Source organism: Symphodus melops (assembly GCF_947650265.1).
Source record: "Symphodus melops genome assembly, chromosome: 18".
Classification (NCBI taxonomy): domain Eukaryota; kingdom Metazoa; phylum Chordata; class Actinopteri; order Labriformes; family Labridae; genus Symphodus; species Symphodus melops.
Window position 1 is genome coordinate 10,200,786 of NC_136708.1, and position 16,663 is coordinate 10,217,448.

Consider the following 16,663-nt stretch of genomic DNA (forward strand, 5'->3'; position numbering starts at 1 on the left):
CATACAGCCAAGCTTAGCTTACCAACACTGTTCAATAGTTCCTTCCTTGACAGTTCAGTGGGTCTCTCCAGTGTTGGTGCTTGCACTGATCCTGTAGCAGGCTGAAGGTCACATCCGGAGGACTGGGCCTTCAATGTGTCCTCAGACTCTCTATGTCTGTCTTCATCTCTCTCTGCAACATGTGTCACTCTGCGTTTAATGTTCTCGTGTCTGGATACAGGTCTACCAGACAGTGTTCTAACACCTGACCCCAGGTCTGGTGATCTATGGGTCTTGGAGGCCTTATTTTTGGCAAAGGTTTCTTCACACTTCAACTCAGTTTTATTATTTGCCATTTCTGAGATTTTTCTCCTCGGCTTCAAATGGCGGTCGACCTCTGGGCGTCTAATCAATGCATAGTCTTCTCCGGTGCAGACGCACCAAGTAAACCTCAACCTGAGCTCGCACAGATTCCTCAGGCCGGTCAACTTGGCCTTGCTCCGTGTGTTTGGTCTACTGTGTTGATGCTTGCCTCTGGTGCGCCGTCCGTCTTTTGCATACACCATGCTATCTTTTCCTGCACCTGGGGTTAAATAGTTTTTACTTTTTGCGCTTTCTGTACCTACACAATGATCCTCCAGCTCTGCGCTGTGGCTGCTACCTGCCCTGTCTGTTAAAATCTGTGGGAGGGGTTCAATGCTGTTATGGCCTGAGGTGGTGTCTTTCTCTGGCACTGGTAAAGAAAGTGGTTCTTCTTCCTCTTCTTTTTTCTGGCCAGCTGTCTTAACCTGTGACCTTTGGACCCGCCTCCGCCGCGGAACCAGTTTCATTCTAATAACATCTTTTAAAGCGACCTTTTTAAGTTTTAAGTTGCTCAAAGACGGAAACATGCTGCCCAATTAAAAAGTGTCCATTAAAAACTACTCGAGATAAGTCGACTTACTATCGTGTACGTTATAAATGTGAATCTGTGCACAAAGTACCTAGTGCTCATCTTCAGCTGCTTGACAAGGTGTGCGAGCCACATGGCGCATGCGCAATTGTAATAATGTAATTACTCCCAATATGAGCCAATGCAATGTAGGCTAATGCATGAATTCCTTTCGAATCAGATCAGGATATTATATCACAATATCTTTCTGGCAGCCACTTTCCCAGAAATCCATATAAATGTTCTTAAATGTGTAATTACAACTAGGCTATTTTCTGTCCAAAATGTTCTTCATACTTACCATCAAATTGTACTTCATGGAAATAAAGGACATTCTGTTTAGGGGTAAGTCACAGTCAGCTTTATTGAATTGAAAAATGTAATCACATTTCGTCTCATATTTCGTAAGACAACAGAAGTGCCGTAATTTGAGTGTTCTGACCCCACTCATCGTAGCCCAGTTGGACACCCTCCCTGTTCACCTTGAATGTCTGTAAAAAGACCCACAAATCTCCCAACAACATATTTCAGTGTTGTTTTTCAACATTGAATTATATATACGGTGTCTATATATGTACTTTTTAAGATCATTTGAAATGTTTTTGTCAGTTATATAAAAATAAAACACTGCAGCCTGATTGAATTCTGTTGTTAATAACATTAAACCGTTGCTCACAAGCAAAACTCTATGGCAAGAATGGTGTTGTTTCTTGAATTTATTACATCATTAATGATAAGAAAATCAAGAAATACTGAATTAAAAACATTTAAAAACATACCATGCAAAATGAAAATTTGCCACAGATTTGAAAAAAAACAAAACATGAATAGGCTATCAGCATTGGATCAGACATGATGAGGTGTGTAAAATAGTCTTAAAGACAGGAGAAGTCTGTTTGGAGGTGTAGGGTGAGGGTGAGACCCTGGTGTTGGGAAGTAGCCGGTCCCTGGACTGTGGCGGCCTGATTCACAACACCAGCTGTCCCGCCCTACCAGGCCAGCAGGTGGCACTCTGATGGTGGAAGTGGTTTCCCATTTAAAGGCAGATAAGTGGTTCGATACCATTGTGTCCTCCGGGCTGTTGGACTCAGCTCTCCCTCATCCTCTTTCCCAATCTTCACTACATCTGTGACAGCTGGAGAAGAGAAGAGAACAGCTAATTAGATTCAGAGGAAACCGTTTGAGAGAGAGAACCATGAGGGGAACTTTTCTTCTGGGTTTCTCTTGTTGAGCTCTCTTCATAATCCAGATATGAGGGATTCTGGGAATCTCTGCCCCACCTGACAGGCTTTCGACCACCCACAACCCCTTGCTTCAGCTCTCCACAGCTCCAACAACATCCTCTATGCTAATTTTATAATTACAGCGCAGGATGGGGGATGTGTGCGCGTACGGTGAAGAGGAATATAAGCTTTTACTTAGCATATGAAATGAGTAGGGATTAGAATGAGATAAAGAGCAGAGTGAAGAGCACAGGGAGAGTTACCAGAGAGGTCACTTATAATTTTGCTTCTATGAAGCACTTAAAATCTTCCTGACTGCTCTCACAGGCGATGGAATCGAACACTGACACTCAACTGTGTGTTCAAAGAGCACCTGTAGCTTCAACAAAAAATGTGCAATTTGAATTAAAATGTTGTAAAATATCCACATGATCAAAGGACAGAAACATCAGTAGCCATTTATTTTATACAGTAGGAGATTAACTATCACCTATCAGCCAGTGTAAGCCTGAACCAGGATGATCTTAATTAATATGTGAATATTTGACTTCTGGCATTTCGCTGATGTCCATTTTTGAAAAGTGATAATATAATATATATATTACTTTATTTTTTAATCAATGTTTTCAGAATACAATTCTGAGAAACAATGAACAGATTTTCACTATGAAGTTATACAACACATCGAGAACTTGTTTTTGGCAAATTCTTTCATTGAACAAAAGGTGATCATCGAAATGGCTGTTGATAAATCTATGATGCAGAGACTAAAGTTTTATGTTATAATAAATACCTCTAAATGTTTGTGCTGAGTAATTGCCTCCCTGACTATTTGGCAAGCGTCGCAACCTTGTTTTATGCCTGTCAGATTAACTGTTAAAACTAAAAGCCTCCTTTTCTAATTATACATCAAACCTAGAAACCTTTGTATTTTTTCAACTCCTGGTAAATGTTTGATCTTTGCGTTAATTTGCTGACTTGGAAAAGCCAAACTCTTTAATCTGTACACTATGCTCAGCTCTTTCATTTTTGGTTATTTAATGAGAAGCAGAGGAAGAAGTACAACAAAGGCTTAGATGTGTCCTAAAGCTGCAGAATGGAAAGGAAGCACTGACTATTATCAGTTCAATGTTGACTGAGACACACGGGAGGTTAACTTAAAATACTGTAATACTCTTAGCAGTAGATGGGGAAATAAGTCTCATTTTCTTTCAGGTGTTAATCTTCTTAAACCAACAACTATGACAGAGAAATGTGTGTTGAAATGATGTGTACAGTAAACCATGCTTTCCTTTGTTTGCTTTCCCTCTCTGTGTTTGGCATACGTGGCACTGTAGGTGAACAGCAGTTGTTCCTCTCACACTTGTTCCCTCATGTGTAACTGTCTACTGAGAAGATTTTTCTACATTTGAATTTCGATGAGATGAGGTCAAATTGTCTCTCTTGGCAAATAGTCCAAGAAAATGAGCATTATCATAAAAAAAAAAGAATCAACCATTTTGAAAGCAAGCTTTGGCTCTGTTAAAAACCTCTATCGATGTGCATCAATGAGAAGTGACGTTCAGCTCTATTTTATTTGAATGGATTCAAAATGTGTGCAGCGTGTTCTCGCTGTGCATTCACATGTTTAGCTGTTTTGTTAAGTGGAAATGCTGCAATTAAATGTGATTTATTTAATTGGTTCCTACCGGGAGGGAGAGCTGCTTAAAAAAATAAACACTAAGCAGTGGTGGACAAAAAATAATGAACCCATTGGGAGAACCTTCTACAAAAGACTTTAAGGCAAATGTAACAAATGTTTAGACAGAGCATTAAAGGGGTTAATGTATGAATTGAGCATAATTTTTAATGTCTAATTTAAACCCTTATTTGAACAGTTAAAATTAGATTTGGTACATGTCAATTCTTTTTTTTCTAATTCTACTGTAATACCAGAAATAAGACAGTACATCTGGAATTAAAAGACATACATTTTCCAGCATTCATCTTTTTCTTTGTCTCTCACTGGACCGGTGAGAAACCGGTGATGGGAACGCGAGCAGCAGCTGAATTCCTTTAAATAGCCCTGCCTGCCTCATCATATGGTTGCTATGGCAGCCAGCCCCTCGTTTCAAGATACCATCCACATGCTTCGAGAGACCTCCTCCACCTGAATGCTATAGATCCACACCGTTGCTCGGCAGAAAGGAGATTTGCCTGAGCGATTCAGCTACTTAACAGCACATATGAATAATGTTTTGTGTGTCTAACCGTCCTCGGGGTGAGGAATAATCAATATTTGAGCCATGCATTTGAAGGAGAGATCAATTTGCCGTCATCGCAGCTTCTCTTAGTCGGTGATATAAAAAATAAAAAAAACCTAACTGAAAAAATGAGAAATGTTTGAAGGATTTGAGGGAGAGAGGAAGCAAAAAAATTGAAACGTAGTGAAGGAATACGATTGAAAAATCAGATGTTGGAGGAAAACGAGAGATCAAAAGTGAAACAGATGAGTGAACAGCTGGTACAAGAAATGAGGTGATACAGAGAGAAATGAGGGGTGAAAAAGACGATGAATGATCTGTGATATTTTTAAGACACAGAAGGAATTGAAAGATGGGACTGTAACTAGAGGATGCCATCTCTCTTTCTTTTTCTGTATAACTCCTTCTGCCCGTTTCCCCGCTTCTCCGCCTTTCATTTCTGCCATTTTTAAGCCCCTGACCCTTTGTCTTCCTGCTTCTCCCCTCTTCAGTTTTACATGCGCTCACAATAAGTCAGATATTTAGCTGAGGGTCAAACAGGACAAAAGCAGCACATGACTGTAGGCAGCGAGTGTGTGCAAGACAAGATCTACATGGATGTGCCTCTCAAGCTGACTTTGTCCTGAATCTCTCCCCTAAGTGCACTCAGAAAACTCTTGTGATTCTCAAAGGTGTAAAATCAATTACAGAGAGAGAGAGTGAGAGAGAGAGAGAGAGAGAGAGAGAGAGAGAGCGAGAGGCGGACTTTCAGGGAGTCAGCAGGTTTCACAAAGCCAAATTTAAAGAGCTTTTAAATGCTACAGTGGAGTCCATTGAAGATCAATTTAAGAAGTGAAATATTGAACAGAACTCTGCACTACTGGGTCATTTCTGAGGGCAAACAGACGTATCAAAGGTCATTAATGCAGAACTACAGCGTCAATTGTGTAAAAACATACATAACCTGAAAACACAAACATTTCAGTACATGTACATGAAAGTGGCATTCATTCAAATTATTACAATTTATGTCAAATTATATCATTTATTCCCTTTAAATCCTTCTATGAAGAACAATCTGTCAATTTAAGTGCATCAAAAAAAGTAAAGTCCTATATATCAGTAAATTAAATCCTTCTAGAATTTAAACACACAGTATACATTTTTAACATCATTTTTTGTTTTCTTTCATAAAAATAAAATGTGCAATTAAAAAGAAGGAAAAACACCAGTTGGACATGAGGGGAAGGAATCTGTCAGATTTAAGCTCAAATACAAAGTTAACAAGTTATATTTTCCACTTACCTGAGGAAATCTGAATCTATCTAAATCTTTATGAGATGAGTACAAACAGTTGTCTCAAACATCCTCTTTCCCTTTTTTCTTTTTCTTCTTGAAGCCTAAAAGGGAGACAGATCAGCAAAGGGTGGTCATGAACAAGATCCAAATGCAGCTGTATGATTTGAAATTGTCTTAGTGGGAGAATTAGTCTACAAAAGAGGGCAAGTCAAAAAGAAGTCGATCGAGATTGCACCCTCAATTTCCTCTTAAAACACACAGGCAGGCTGATTGCATTTGAGAGAGTTGGGCGCGCCTCAGCATCTCCTAATGCGTCTGTAAATTGAGTTGGAAAATGACGACGTCTGTTGTCTGCACTTGGGATGAAAGCCAGGGAGGCAGAAAGCATTTGCTGTGGAGAACATCCTCCCCATCCCTGCCTTTTAGACCCACACTATTAAACAGCAGACTTCCACTTGTGTCGAACACAATTTCCCCTTTATTCCATGTGAGCTCACTCCAAAAAAGAAAAAGAAACATTAAATCCAAATATATGTCCTTTTATTTACACATCTGTCGCTATGGTGATTGAGGTAGAATAGACACAAACAGTCTTCAGAATGATGATAAAATTTTTTGTTCATTAATGCTGTCTGTAGCGGCACAAGCAGAGACCGAGGGGCTTCATAGAGTGCTTGAATAGAAATGACTGTGTTCTGTGTGTCCATTATTAAGAAGCTGTGGTGGTCAGCTCTGAGAGCAGCAGTGATAAGGATGCTGGCTGAGCATTTGCCAAGCATCCATTTCCTTCTTACTTCACTCTAAAAGGCCTTTCACCAAACACTGTTACGCGCACACACACACACACACACACACACACACACACACACACACACACACACACACACACACACACACTGCTGTCCTCATGTTCCCTTTACTCAAAGGTGAACGTCAATATCTTTCCAATTAAATAGGTTCACTAAACACGATTATGTCTCCAACCTGGCCTTTCTCACTTCCATCTCTTCTATGGTTGTATTTTAAATTGTTGTTGGCATTAGAAGTAAATACCAGGTGGTCTTTTAAATGGAGATACCTGAATGGCCCTCTGGTCACTCTGCTTGCTGTAGCTTTTTAATAGTTCATACTGTTTCATGATAAGATTAAATAACTAACATCGTATTATTTAATATGCAAATCTCTCTCATATAGAAACAGAATATTTGCCACATTACGATTGAAGAGAATGCTATTTGACAAGATTAAGATTCGAACTTTCCTACATTCTTACATTTATTTTGCAAGTTGGTTCGTTTTTTTTTTTTTACTGTGATTGTATTTATTGAGGAAAAACAGCTGCCTTTATTTGTCCTTTTAGACCAAGGCATTAAATGTGTTATTTCAACAAAGAAACGATTGAAAGAGAGTCAGTAAGAGGCAGAGAAGCACTATTCATTCTTATAAGTACAGTAGAGCCGTACTGTGTCTCAGGTTCACGCACCTCTGTGCACTCATCCGCTGACACACAGTATTAAAGTGTGTTGCGTTTTCAACTTACAGCTGCGCGTTCCCTCATCGTCGTCTTTTCCGCTCTGCAGTATCTCTGTATGACTGAACGCTGTGACCGCATTTCTGCTCCACAAATGCATTTAAAGGCTACGGCGGAAATTTAAATGTGTAAGCCCGACCCCTTGGCTGTCACATTCAAGTCTCAGTGAAAGCACACTCGCATACACTTCCATCTCTCTCTTCCATGAGCACACAAGCGCACACCCACACAGTTGAGATAAGGCCTCAGCACTGGTTGTCATTTAGTTCAGCTTTGTCTTTTTACAGCGTCTCCCTGATGAACTGCAGAAAACGCTAGCATTTGCAGTATTTGAATTATTAGCAAAACGGCACAGCTTTAACTTAATCCAGTATTGCGTATAATCTGTGTGTGTGTGTGTGTGTGTGTGTGTGTGTGTGTGTGTGTGTGTGTGTGTGTGTGTGTTTGTGTGTATGTGCGTGAGTGCGTGCGTGTGTGTAGCCTAATTTGAAAGGAAGAAAAGTAGGTATGTAAATGAGAGAATGCTGCTTATCTCTGAACTTGTGTGTGTGTGTGTGTGTGTGTGTGTGTGTGTGTGTGTGTGTGTGTAGGTGTGTGTGTGTGTGTGTGTGTGTGTGCGTGTGTGTGTGAGTTTAAGACACTATTATAGACTAGTGTCATAAGAGAAGTTATGGGGATTCATTTCTATCCACACAAAGAAACATGATTGTAAAAAGCAATATAAACAAAATTGTCATCACTTGAAAGATAAAAATAAAACATTTATTTTTTTCGTGGAACAAGAAAATGCATTTCTCTTCTCCAATTGACTGTTTTAAATCGTGAACCATTTCAGTGTTTTATGGATGGCTTGAGATCGGCCCATTTTCTTTCTTTCTGAAAGTAAGTATATTTTCTGATTGTCTGGCCTTTGGTTTAAGTGCAGGTCTATAAATTAACCGCCTTGTGCCTGATGCTTACAGATGGTTTTGGCACAGAAGCCTGCCAAAGGACCACTAACCCTGATGACTCCTTGCAGGTTGCCAGTTCTGGGCAGGACCGGCCTTGCGGGCGGGCGGGCGGGCAGGCTGGTTGGTTGGATGGATGGATGGATGAGATGATCGCTGGATAGCCGACCTGGTGCTGGGCTTGCAGGGCAGAATGCTGTAAAGAAAAAAAACAAGGTCAGCTGTTTAGCAGAACACATTCAGCACCTTAACGCTGCTCTGGAAGTTCTTAAGATGGTGGGCAAAAAGCTAAAGGAAGACCTCGACTCACAGCACATAGAGCCAATTTTAGCTTTTTATCTAAATGTTGCATATTTCTACAAGTGCCGGGAAAACACAAGCATCAGCATAATGTGAAGGCGGTTTGACATAATGGCTCGTACAGTTGAAGTACATTGAGCTTAGTAGTTATGGATTAGCAGAGAGCTCCAGTGAGCAAAGACTTCCCTTGACACAAAGCTGTCAGTAAAAAAGCAAAAGTAGGATTACTCTCACATAAGGTGAACTCAAACGCACAGAAGCCACACGTCTAAGAGGCGTACATTAACACTTGCATGGTAACACACGCAGCTGTATGCACACACACCCTCAGACCTACCCATTCTTGTCGGCCATCACAGACAGCGTGCCGGCTCGGCAGCCATTTTGCTGTTCTGGAATGTTCAATTAGTGTAATTGTTGCTTAAGCAATCAGCTCTCAGCGTTACAGACATCATATATGAGACAAAGCACCACGTCGATCATTGGCCACCACTCTCACCTTACAGAACCCAAAGTTCGAGAAAAAGGAATCTGCATTCAAAATCTCTGATGTCCTCTGTCGGCGCCAAGGCCCCGCTGTGCAATCCAGGACATATATGACGGCCAGCGTGTCAGTGATTGTGCAGCCAAGTGTGATCTCCACTTGGGGTAAATGTATGTATGCTGCATGGCTCGTTGTAACATATGATTGGGGGGGGGGGGGGGGGAGAGAGGTAGGGGGGCACGCCCTACGGAATGTCACGGCTCACATATGAAGGAGGGGTCGAGTGCGTGCATTTGAGCTCAGAGAAAAGAGAGAGGGAATGGTAAGGGTGAGAGATGGAATAAAATGCAAGAAGAGGGAGACAGAGTGGAAGAAAAAAAAGAGAGAGAGAAAGAGAGAGAGAGAGGGGCACTGAAAGAGAAATGTACAGCTTGTTCTCGTCGCCACCATTTTAAAACGCACGCTGTGCAGTTTAGTTTTGGTGTATTTCGGCATTTTTCTTTTCACATACATCACTTGACGTATACGCGATACTCAGAGAGTAGAGGAGGATGACAGCCCACACATGTCACGCGTCACACTGTTTCACAAAATAAAATAAATCTGTCAAAGAACAAGGGGCGATCTCTCCGCCAGTCCTAACGCCTGTCCAGCTTAAAGCACACAGAACGCTCCTGTGTCCCTGTAGGTGACTGCGTGACCTACACACTTGCATGACCAGAGTAGGAGAGTAGGAGCTCAGCTCTCCACCCATGTAGACCCTCTCTAACCTAATTTGTCTCGCCCACACAGCAAAATTGATCTGTAATAGATGGAATTGTCATTTCTTACATAAGAGATTATTTTGTCCGAGAAAAAAAAATGAATGCCAAAAACAGTCTTCTTTGAAAGAGGTGTACTGCAGCCTGAGGAGTTCATCCACCTGATTCAGAATTTGTTAATCAAAACGCTATAGTGCTGAAACACGAACCTAAAGATTTATAAAGTACACAATACTGCTCCCTTCCTACAAAGATCTGCAATCACATGGGCAGGATTAAACAAAGGCCACATAAGGATAAGAGCACATCCGTGGTAGTTGTAGAGAGGGGATTTTACAATCCAGCTTCATACTGAGTGGGCTGTAACAGTCTACATCGTTCAGAGACAGGACTGAACATGGCTCTGCTGGTACTGCATGATGGTGGATAGTCTGTGTGGGATGATGACCGGCTGTCAAATGGGACAGTTTGAATCAGGGTGCCCCGGCACACGAGAAGGGGAGAGAGGAGTGAGAAGACGGCAGCGCAATGCGCACACGCGATCTTCTGGAGACAAACGCCACCACCTCACAGGACGAGTTCTGACATGATGATCAGACGTAACTGTATGAGCACGCTGACGGAGGTGCCCTGCGTGTACATGAGCATTCAACGTACACGCTCCCCACCCACACGCACTCGGACTATGACACGAGACTGCACATATGATCGCCGCCCTTTGTCTGAGTTTATCGGTCAGTAATGGCCGGCAGTTCGACGGTACGCTCCTGCGCCCTTTCTTTTCTTTTTCATATGCCCACACACACTCTCTTTCTCCTACACACACACACACACACACACACACACACACACACACACACACACACACACACACACACACACACACACACACACTCACTCACAGGCAGTCATGTGTATGTCAGATGACCCCCTCCTCTAACACATGTGTTTTAGCCTCGTTCTGTGTAGTATGTCTACCAAACATTACAGTAAAGTCATGACCGCCATCCCCAGCCCCCCCCCCCCCCCCCCCCCTTTCCTCTCTGCCGTGTCCTCAGAACACACCACCACCCCCACCACAACCCCAACCCCCACCCACCGGGTGATCATCTGCTGTGACCGTGTCCTCCTATCACCGTGAGTCAGGAGTGTTCGACAGTGATGGAGGTGGGGGGGGGGGGGGGGGGGGGGGGGGGGGGGGGGGTGGGGGGGTGGGTTATTGGTGCACCCTATTTGACTTATTTCTTCCTTTTTTTTTCTGATCAGACATGATTGCTGACGGAGAGAACTTTCCCACCCATCGGCGTCGGTGTGAGCGGTGCTACGGCGCCAGACAGAGGGGACCCTTTGTCTCCCACCACCACTGGGGGAAGTATGGCGTCTGTACTCGCACACATATACTGTACACTCTGGCATCGCTACAAACATACAAACACACACACTGGCAAGCAGCTGCACACACGCGCACGCCACACACTGCTACACTTTCAGAACAGAGTTGAAACGCGGGCTGCAAAAGTGAGAATACGCAAATCCTGAAGCTCAACAGCTGCTGCACACCTGTGTATGTAAATCCGTTTAATTCAACACATCCCCATGTAAAGACGATGTGGAAGCACTTCATTGTGCAGATGTTGCAGCCTGTGAGTCAAATTGCGTGCGTTTGTGTGAGTGTGAGTGTGTGCATGCCCTCAGACTCACCTGGCAGCACCCCTGGAGCTGGTTGTCGTGGTAATGCAGCCTCAACTGGGGTTGCAGAGCTGTGACACCTGATGTCCCTCCTCCCTCTCACTCTCACTCTTTCTGCTGTAGTATAGGATCAGTAGCTACACCCTAGCACTGACAGAAGAGGGGGAGATAGGGAGGAGGGGTTCTTATCCAGCCTAGGTGGATTGTACTACCCGCCACCCGCAGACGAGGGGACGCCAGGATGAAGAGCTGGTAGGGTCGACCCTGATGAGGCTCTGTCTCTCAGCCACTGAACATCCCTGCTGTCTGCGCCGACATGGTCTCTCCCTGCTCCCTCTGCTCTCATTGGACGCCGTGCTTCCTCCTTCATCAAAATGTAAAATTCCAAGACAGAGAGAGTAGTGCAGGGTTTGTGTGTGTGTGTGTGTGTGTGTGTGTGTGGGAAAAAAAGAGAGTGTGTGTGTCTGAGAGAAAGACAGACAATGCGAAAGAAAAATTGTGTGTGTGTATTTGAGACACATTTTTTCATGCAGACCGGTATGACTGTATGTATGAATATACGAGCGTGTGTGCGAGCCTGTGTGTGAGTGTGTGTGTTTCGCAGAACGTCCATGTAAATGTGTGTGTTTGCGCCTTTGTGTCAGGCAGACGATATACAGGATGCCATTGTCTGTGTGGGCGTGTGATAGAGGAAGAGGTAGTCGAGGGAGAGACACAAGACAAAGAGAGCAAGAGATAGGAAGACATGGTGAGAGTGTGTATGTGCATGTATGTGTGTGTGAGAGAGAGAGAGAGAGAGAGAGAGAGAGAGAGAGAGAGAGAGAGAAAGGGGAGCAGTGTGTACGGCCTGAGAGCTGTCATCATCAGTCTCTCTGCAGTGGCTGGTGTTGGGCGGCAAAGGGGCTTGTCAGTCAGTTTCTGTCACAACATGTCACAGTGAACGCGGACACACGCACACACACACACACACACACACGCACACACACACACGCACACACACAAACTTTCCCAGTGGATATCATGTCAAGATGTGGGCCAGTTTGCTCTGACAAGCTGATCCAACACCCACAACCTTTCACCCCACTCCTCCGGGTCCTCTGCAACGGTGTCACGCGCAGACCGCAACCTCTGATTCGCTGGTTTACTATGAACTGGAAAAGATTTGATGAAAGGTCAAATAAGGCGGGATGGTAAACGAGCACAGCGCAGGAGAAAGGTGGCAAAAAGGGCGAGAGGAGAGAGAGGAGAGAGAGCTAAAAGGCAGATGGCAGCAGGCACACACACACACACACACACACACACACACACAGCCGAGTCTCCTGAGATCGGACCATTGAAATACTGCTGACTCACTGTACTCCAGCAGGCCCGAAAACACACAAAGATTAACCCCTAAATTCAGTGAATCTAACATAAGACTATTTAATGATCAAAAGACATTGATGCTGATTATACCGATGCATGGGTGAGTAAAAAAAGATCACACAACAAAACTGCTTTTCGTTCCCATCCAATCGATCCCCTGTAGTTTGCTGCAGAGGGAGTTTTATCCTCACATATAAAACAGAACCATCCCTTTTCTTTTTCTTTTTTTTTCTCCTGGCTTTTCTCTGTCTCTCTCCTGCTGCCGATTTAATTACCTTCTATATTTATCGGAGCTCAAGATGCTATTTTGGTTTTCGAGACTCTTGTCACTGATATCGGGAGGCTACATTACTCAGAGCGAGAGCACCGGGGGCCGTCACACGCAGAACAAGAGCCCTGTTGTTAACCCTATGGAGATGAACAGAGGATATGTCACGCTTAATATGTACACTGCCATTACGAGAGTGTGCTTACGAGAGACTGCTTATTTTACGCTAAATGTATTTGCGTTGCCTTTGGTTGGTCTTCGCTAAGGTGTGGTCGGCCTCCCCTGTGTCTCAATTTTCTGACTGCTTCGTCTCCACATTTCAGCTTAGGGAGACAGACGAAGAATTGTTCACTCAAAATATACTCATCTACGCATAACAGCAAGTCGCCACAAATGCACATAAATGTAGGGCTGCATGTATGCCCATGCACAAACACACACACACACACACACACACACACACACACACACACACACTAAAGGACGAACACAGCTGCTATGGATCCATGTCCTCCATATTTGGTAGTGATTTATGATTGCTCTTCAGTAGAGGCCACAGTCATCTGAAAGATGATGGCCATATTGATCTGATAAACAGTTTCATTTACTGCCAAAGCCCACCATTCATACTCACACAGTTTGGCATGGGCACATTCACATTCACACACAAACACACACACACACACGCACACACACAAAGAAAGGAAAGACACATAGATTCACAGCAGGAATAACCCAGCTTTCTGCTTCATCAATTCCCCACCTCCTCCACGTCTGCTTCTCTGTTTCTCTGCTCTTTCTCTTCTCCTCCCCCCAGGCCACCTCACCCTCTCCTCTTCTCTCGACGTGCTTTAACCCGTTCCTCTTCTGCCCTCGTTTTTGTTCTTTCTATCCCAGCATCCTCTGCCAGTCACCTGGTTCTCTACCAGTATTCTCCCCCACGCACCACGGCCTCTTTTTGTCTTTCCTTTTAGCTCCACATGCCTTCATGCTAAGGTTTGCCAACACTTCCTAGCATGTATTTGACAGAGAGAAAGAATTATGTGGGGAAACAAAGTGATAGAAACCCACTAGATACTAACTCAGCCTTAGATAAGGACTGTGGATTTTTCCCCCAAATGTTCTTATCACAAGGCGTATGTTCAAACCAAAAGGATTTTCAGATGGTTGAACAGCATCTGAAGCCCAAAAGACGTATGACGTACCAACTGAGTTTGCAGTGCTGCAGTTTCTGTAACTTTCTAAAACAGACATTTAAAATCACTTCAGCAACTATTGCTCGAGTGTGCAGAGAGTTTTTTTTTTAAAAAAAAGGAGTGGAGTATAAATTCTCTCTGTCATTAATTCTTCAAAATAAAGGCATAGACCAGGGATCATCAAGTACATTTCTTCAAGGGACAGCTTTTTGTTTTGACCGATGCTGTGGGGGCTGGACTGTTTTGTTGTAATATATTTAATAGTTAATAGGTGGACTTATTTTGAAACAGATCAAACGTTCAGTCATTTCTGATAATGCAAAATCATTTCACTCAATTGTTTTGCTTTGATAGCTTTATGTATTTCAAATAGATATAGATATAACAATAGATATACAGTACATATTCATAATATCATAATTTGGAAGAAAAATCTAAAGTGATATCAAATATTAAACTTGTATGTCTTATTTCATTTGTGAGTAAACAGATAATGTCAGAAGAGTGGAATAGGGAAAAACACACACCATTGAGGACACATCATATTCACACACACAAACACACACACACACACACACACACACATACACACACACACACACACAGGGCTTTCAGTTTCTAAATCAATCCCACATCCGTAGCTAATGCAGTGCTGGGCCCTCTTCAGGAAGCATTAGGCCTATTAGTCAAAGTGTGTACGCATTCCTCTCTCTGTGTGTGTGTGTGTGTGTGTGTGTGTGTGTGTGTGTGTGTGTGTGTGTGTGTGTGTGTGTGTGTGTGTGTGTGTGTGTGTGTGTGTGTGTGTGTGTGTGTGTGTGTGTAGAAGCCGCACACTCAGCAGTAGCCGATCTCAGTGGATCCTGTGAGGTCAGCAGGTGCAACAGGGAATGAGGGACCATCTTATTGTGAGTGAGTGTGTGTGTGTGTGTGTGTCTGTGTGTGTGTGTGTGTGTGTTCCCCTCCCTAGATATCCTCTGGGCTCTTTATCACTCTAAAATTATCCTCCATTTACTGGAAGACACTGGACAGACTAAAGGGAAAGAGAAATATGGACACTCTCGTTTGAATGTTTTCCTGGATCACTCATGGATGCAGAACTCTGAGACAAACAGACATCTTGCGTCGTCAAACACATTAATATAATAAGTTGAAAAAATATGATCGACAGAACGACTGATGCTGACCAAAAGATAGTTCTGCTTGGCAGAACAACACAGAACATGCTACTTCTACTGTACTTCAGGCATGGAAAATTGCTCATCCTCTGGTTTTATTTTGGAGGACAAGGGGCGCAAAGACATTTTAAAATGTATTTTGTATTATTTCTCAGACATAACACTGTTCATCACTAAATTACTATATTTTATCCTTTATTCTTTTATATGGCCCTCCATTTTTCCTTTCATCTCTTCCCTCATGGCCTTGACTTCCCATTTCCTCATTCTGAATTTGTCCCTGAGGATTTTCACATCTCGAGGTGGATCAAGTCTCTGCAAATCAATATCCTCCATTCATGTGGACGCTGCTCTGCATGATCATGTGAAATGCATGCTCTTAGAAACACAAACTGAAGTTGTTGTACCAAGATTAGTACTCTCTGTATGTATAGCCCGACCAAAAAGAGGTGGGCTCAAAATGAGTGTTATTGTTATTGCCAAAGAAACTGACAGTGCTTGGAACCTATCTCAGCATGCAAATGATGGACATAGGAACACTAGGAACACCCATACAAATAATAATAATGTTAAACTTATGCCAGAGGTAAGCACTCAGATCAGTCAAACAGGGCAAGTCAATAGATCCGCAGAGATGCTCAGGACAGAATTGAGGGTAAAGGATGGAGAGAGTCAGTGGAAAAAGAAGAAGGAGGAAACTAACGGAGAAAGCGAGACATTGAGACTGGCTATTATAAATCATATCCGCTGTTGGCGCCGGCAATGTATCCTAGCAACCAGACAGACCCTCCGCCTCTACTCCATCCCCACTCTATCTTCAGTTAACAGCTTAGTCGCTCTTAATACCCATACTGCAAAAAAATCTCATAGCAGAGAGCAGTTTTTGCTTACAGACAAGGAACTGATGTACAGTAAGTTTTATGATACCGTTGTGATAATCACACTCAGCAGCTGACCCCAGAACAGTGCACTGTGAATGCTTTGCAGACAAATTGTTTTTTTCACATGCATATGGCACAGACAGACACACAAAACATAAACACATAACAGTGAGATGTTCCATCTCTCTTTTTCAAACCTGTTCTTGTTGTAAAGTTTTGAAGACAAATTCAAAGCTAAAAGTGCATGTACAGTAGCACGCTACAGTGTTACACACGTGACAGAGGAGGTCGTCCATGTTGAGCTCCAGTTACCTTATTTTATAAACAATAATCAGTCTTACTAGTGTTATCAATTCATCTGGTATATTGGGTCTCCAAACTTCATGTCTGAATAACAGTGATGAAGGTCGAG

General features: G+C 43.0%; 1 long non-coding RNA gene across 1 annotated transcript; it reads right to left on the reverse strand.

The window, feature by feature from the left end:
• Positions 1–1,706: 1,706 nt before the first annotated feature.
• Positions 1,707–11,647, reverse strand: LOC306839147. Its single transcript, XR_013781162.1, has 3 exons — positions 11,379–11,647; positions 5,661–8,328; positions 1,707–2,045 (listed from the first exon to the last, which is right to left on the reverse strand). It is a non-coding gene; the product is annotated as an uncharacterized lncRNA (long non-coding RNA).
• Between the last annotated feature and the right edge of the window lie 5,016 nt (positions 11,648–16,663).